The 6,261-nt window shown below is 44.4% G+C and overlaps 1 pseudogene; it reads right to left on the minus strand.

Moving 5' to 3' along the window:
* Positions 1–6,261, minus strand: part of LOC136161230 (zinc finger protein 565-like) — a 42,184-nt pseudogene that overhangs the window by 16,792 nt on the left and 19,131 nt on the right.

Here is a 6,261-nt window from a genome sequence, read left to right on the forward strand (position 1 = left end):
TAGGGCCCCTCGGCTTCTTCGGAACAATCGGCGCACTGCGGAACAGGCACGTAGTAAGGGCAGTGGGCAGGCAGGTCAGAAGCAGGGTCAGAGACCCGCTGTCCTTTCTTGTCTCTCTAGTCTGAACAAGACTACTTCCATTTAATTTCCCTGACATCACCCCATTCCTGAGTCAAAATAGACACTCAGCAGAAAGTTGCTGAGTGACTTCAGCAATGACGCCCTCCCTTTCCGGGAACCAGAGTGGAAGTGGAGAATCCCTACAGGTTCACCCGGTGAATTACTGAGGGGCGAGATTTGAATCTCACTACCTCCGTTTCTGTTTCTGGCTCTAAAATTTTCATTCTGCGATCGGGTCTCTGACTTAAAGGCAAGTTTCTTTACCTGGTCATTCGCTGAAGACACAATTAGCACTCTCACAAGTGTTCACAGACGAAATCATGCAGTCTCATAGGCACATCACGTTACACACAGACAGGCGCACATAGGTCGCTGAAGACACAATTACCACTCTCGCAAGTGTTCACACACAAAATCATGCAGTCTCATAGGCACATCACGTTGCACACACACACACACACACACACACACACACACACACAGGCGCGCTAATGCCTGAGGCTCTAGGCGCACACACACACACACACGCGCGCGCGCGCGCGCTAACGCCTGAGGCTCTAGGCACGGCCGGTCTCTGCACCGCGGCTCAGACAGCTCCTCAGCTTCAGCTTCCCCTGCGTCCTGCAGGATCCCAGCGGACCAAGTAGTTTCCCACTCTGCCCTCCCCACTCCGCAGGGCCGCTCAACTGGTTTAAATACAGCAGCGCTGAAACCTTGGTAGGAAATGACGTAACACCCGCGGGTTTCTGGAAAATGTAGTCCAACACCGAGAGAGCCTGCAATCCAGAGCCCTCTTCGAGCCCTCCTCGGTACCGTAATCCTGCAAGGGTATCAGGCACGACCTGTGGGTCCTCGGCTGACTCCCGAGGGTGGAGGAGGGTGGGGGAGAATCACTCCGCTCGGCCGCAGTTCAGACAGTGAAGAGGACCCTCCATGGTCATTCTGGAGGGAAGCTTATTTCCGCCATGGGGACTTCTGGGATTTGTAGTGTGTTTAAGAGCCCCAGCTCCACGAGTTGGTGATGGACCGGGAAGCCAGGCGTGCCACAGTCCATGAGGGTCGCAAAAAGTCGGACTCGACTGAGAGATTGAGCCCTAGAACTAAGAGCTCCAGAGGGCAGAGTGGCATCGTCCTGTTCTTACAGTCCCAGGTTGGGCGGGGCTGCGATGGGTGCCGCCAAAGAATACGAGAGTCCGAAGGTCCTGGCAGGTGGAGGGGAAGATAGGGCAGATTCTGAGGAAACTGCAGAGGGATCCCCAGGCATTAAGCGCTGCCTGGGCTGTTGTAGGAGGGCATGAGACGAGTGACCCTTCATTGCTGGTGTGAGTGCATTTGCTTCAGTTTGTGACCTTGTTGGGGGGTGGGGCGGTTGGTGGTTGTGTAGCTGTTCCTGAGTTGTTTTTTTTTTTTAATTTATTTTTCATTGGACGATAATTGCTTTATAATATTGTGTTGGTTTCTTCCATACATCAACACAAATCAGTCATAAGTATATATATGTCCCCTTCCTCTTAACTCTCTCTACCCCACCCATTCCCCTTCCCACCTGTTTGGGTTGTCACAGAGCATCAGGTTGAGCTGCCTGCCATCCTAAGCAAATTTTCACTGGTTATCTAACTTTACATATGGGTAATGTGTATGTTTCAATGCTACTCTCTCAATTCGTCCCACCTTCTCCTTCCCCTGCCTAAAGATTTTTTATGATTTAAAAAAAAAAAAAAAGTGTTTAAATACTCTTTGAACATAACATGGAAAAAAAAGTGCCCAAATCATTAGAGTAGAGCTGGGTGAATTTTCTTGCATTTCTTTTCGTTTTTGGATAGTTTTGTTCACTGCCTCCTGTAGAGTGTTACGAACCTCTGTCCATAGTTCTTCAGGCACTCTGACTACCAGATCTAATCCCTTGAATCTATTTGTCACCTCCACTGTATAATCATAAGGAATTTGATTTAGGTCATAGCTGAATGGCCTAGTGATTTTCCCCACTTACTTTAGTTTAAGACTGAATTTTGCTATAAGAAACTGATGATGTGAGCCACAGTCAGCTCCAGGTCTTGTTTTTGCTTAAATCAAATCCCTTACAATTATACAGTGGAAATGACAAATAGATTCAAGGGATTAGATCTGATAGACAGAGTGCCTGAGGACCTATGGATGGAGGTTCATGAGAGTGTACAGAAGACAGTGATCAAGACCATCCACAAGAAAAAGAAGTGCAAAAAGGCAAATGGTTGTCTGACGAGGCCTTAAAAATAGTTGAGAAAAGAAGAGAAGCTAAAGGCAAAGGAGAAAAGGAAACATACCCACTTGAATGCAGAGTTCCAAAGACTAGCAAGGAGAGCTAAGAAAGCCTTCCTCGGAGATCAATGCAAAGAAATAGAGAACGACAACAGAATGGGAAAGACTAGAGATCTCTTCAAGAAAATTAAAGATACCAAGGGAACATTTCACGCAAAGATGAGCACAAAAAAGGACAGAAATGCTATGGACCTAACAGAAGCAGATGATATTAAGAACAGGTGGCAAGAATACATGGAAGAATGATACAAAAAAGATCTTCTTGACCCAGATAACTGTGATGGTGTGATCACTCACCTAGAGTCAAACATCCTGGAATGCAAAGTCAAGTAGGCCTTAGGAAGCATCACTACAAAGTTAATGGAGGTGATGGAATTCCAGTTGAGCTATTTCAAATACTAAAAGATGATGCTGTGAAAGTGCTGCACTCAATATGCCAGCAAATCTGGAAAACTCAGCAGTGACCACAGGACTAGAAAAGGTCAGTTTTCATTCCAATTCTAAAGAAAGGCAGTGCCAAAGAACGTTCAAACTACTGCACAATTGCACTCATCTCACATGGTAGCAAAGTAATGCTCAAAATTCTCCAAGCCAGGCTTCAACAGTACGTGAACCATGAACTTCCAGATGTTCAAGCTGGTTTTAGAAAGGGCAGAGGAACCAGAGATCAAATTGCCAACATCCACTGTACCATTGAAAAAGCAAGAGAGTTCCAGAAAAACATCTATTTCTTCTTTATTGACAATGCCAAAGCCTTTGACTGAGTGGATCACAATAAACTGTGGAAAATTCTGAAAGAGATGGGAATACCAGACCACCTGACCTGCCCCTTGAGAAATCTGTATGCAGGTCAAGAAGCCACAGGTAGAACTGGACATGGAACAACAGACTGGTTCCAAATCAGGAAAGGAGTATGTCAAGGCTGTATATTGTCACCCTGCTTATTTAACTTACATGCAGAGTACATGATGCAAAGTGCTGGGCTGGATGAAGCACAAGCTGAAATCAAGATTGCTGGGAGAAATATCAACAATCTCAGATATGCAGATGACCCTTATGGCAGAAAGTGAAGGAGAACTAAAGAGTCTCTTGATGAAAGTGAAAGAGGAGAGTGAAAAAGTTGGCTTAAAGCTCAACATTCAGAAAACTAAGATCATGGCTTCTCGTCCCATCACTTCATGGCAAATAGATGGGGAAACAGTGGCAGACTTAATTTTTGAGGGCTCCAAAATCACTGCAGGTGGTGACTGCAGCCATGAAATTAAAAGACACTTACTTCTTGGAAGGAAAGTTATGACCAACCTAGACAACAAAGTAAAAAGCAGAGACATTACTTTGCCAACAAAAGTCCATCTAGTCAAGGCTGTGGTTTTTCCAGTAGTCATGTATGGATGTGAGAGTTGGACTATAAAGAAAGCTGAGTGCCAAAGAATGGATGCTTTTGAACTGTGGTGTTGGAGAAGACTCTTAAGAGTCCCTTGGACAGCAAGGAGATCCAACCAGTCCATCCTAAAGGAAATCAGTCCCAAATATTTATTGGAAGGACTGATGTTGAAGCTGAAACTCCAATACTTTGGCCACCTGATGCGAAGAGCTAACTCATTTGCAAAGACCCTGATGCTGGGAAAGACTGATGGCAGGAGGAGAAGAGGATGACAGAGGATGAGATGGTTGGATGGCATCACTGACTCAATGGACATGAGTTTGAGTAAACTCTGGGAGTCGGTGATGGACAGGGAGGCCTGGCCTGCTGCAGTCCATGGGTCATAAAGAGTTGGACATGACTGAGCGACTGAACTGAACTGATATGATAGAGCCTGTCCATCTTCAGTTGCAAAGAATGTAATCAATCTGATTTTGGTATTGACCATTTGATGACATGAATGTGTAGGGTGATCTCTTGTATTGTTGGAAAATGGTGTTTGCACTGGTTTGTATGATTAGTGCATTCTCTTGGCAAAACTCTGTTAGCCTTTGCCCTGCTTCAGTTTTTACTCCAAGGCCAAACTTGCCAGTTACTCCGGGTATCTTTGGACACCCTACTTGGACAAGCCCCTAAGATGAAAGGTTGTTGCTGAGCCGTGAAAGACATCGAGATTCTTGGCCTCCAGAGGACAGGAATTTAATCTGGGGCCAGTCATGAGGCTTGATGGCTCAGAGTTTTTGAGTGACAAAGTTTTATTAAAGCATAAAAGAAATAGAGAAAGCTTCTGACATTGACACCAGAAGGGGACAGAAAGAGTGCCACCCTGCTAGTCTTTGGCAGGAACTTATATAGCCACTAACAGGCTGGTAATTAGAGAAAGGACATGTCTCAAAACTCAGAGAGTGGCACCAGGTCCCTCACCCACAACATACATTTGAGATAACATTGGCACAAGATGAGTCATCCCAGGCCATAAAATGATTAACATGAATCTTGAAGAAAGGCAGGTTTCCAAGCAAAGATATAGTCTCATTAACATAGCTTAAGAGAACATTTCCATGAGTAAAACATACTGGTTTGTCAAGTACATTCTGAGACTTAGGCGAACTGACTTGAAGAAAGATAGAGTCTAGGGTAAATACATAGTTCATTAACAAAGCTTAAGAAAAACATTTCCATAGAACTGCCATATGACCCAGCAATCCCACTTCTGGGCATACACACCGAGGAAACCAAATCTGAAAGAGACACGTGCACCCCAGTGTTCATCGCAGCACTGTTTATAATAGCCAAGACATGGAAGCAACCTAGGTGCCCATCAGCAGATGAATGGATAAGGAAGCTGTGGCACATATACACCATGGAATATTACTCAGCCATTAAAAAGAATTCATTTGAATCAGTTCTAATGAGATGGATGAAACTGGAGGCCATTATACAGAGTGAAGTAAGCCAGAAAGATAAAGACCAATACAGTATACTAACACATATATATAGAATTTAGAAAGATGGCAACGATAACCCTATATGCAAAACAGAAAAAGAGACACAGATATACAGAACAGACTTTTGGACTCTGTGGCAGAAGGGGAGGGTGGGATGTTTCAAGAGAACAGCATCAAAACATGTAATATTATCTAGGGTGAAACAGATCACCAGCCCAGGTGGGATGCATGAGACAAGTGCTCGGGCCTGGTGCACTGGAAGACCTAGAGGGATCGGGTGGAGAGGGAGGTGGGAGAGGGGATCGGGATGGGGAATACATGTAGATCCATGGCTGATTCATGTCAATGTATGACAGAAACCACTACAATATTGTAAAGTACTTAGCCTCCAACTAATAAAAATAAATGGAAAAAAAGAAAAGAAAAAAAGAAAAACATTTCCATGAGAAAAACACATTGGTTAGGTCAAGGTTTGAGAAAAAAGTTCAGGTGGAACCAGGTGTCATCATGGCAACAAAGAATTTTAAAAGAAACCTCCTTTTAAATTTGTATAGAGAAGGGAAAAAAATCTGACACTTGTAGTTTGTTTCCTCCTGTTGCTTAAGAGAGAGAGAAAAAATGTCTGACACTTGTAACCTATTTCCTCCAGTTGGAGACCCCTACCCTTCCTGCCTGTAACTCTCTCATGGTGTTAGGGAGTGGTCTGATTTCATTCTTTTACATGTAGCTGTCCAGTTTTCCCAGCACAACTTATAGAAGAGACTGTCTGATGCTGAGAAGGATTGAAGGCAAAAGGAGAAGGGGTTGTCAGAAGATGAGATGGTTAGATAGCATCTCTGACTCAATGGACACGAATTTGAGCAAACTCTAGGAGATAGTGGAGAACAGAGGAGCCTGGAGTGCCACAGTCCATGGGGTCTCAGAGATGCACACAACTTAGTGACTGAACAACAACAACTTTCCTTCATTATA

The sequence above is a fragment of the Muntiacus reevesi genome, chromosome 2 (assembly GCF_963930625.1).
Source record: "Muntiacus reevesi chromosome 2, mMunRee1.1, whole genome shotgun sequence".
Lineage (NCBI taxonomy): Eukaryota > Metazoa > Chordata > Mammalia > Artiodactyla > Cervidae > Muntiacus > Muntiacus reevesi.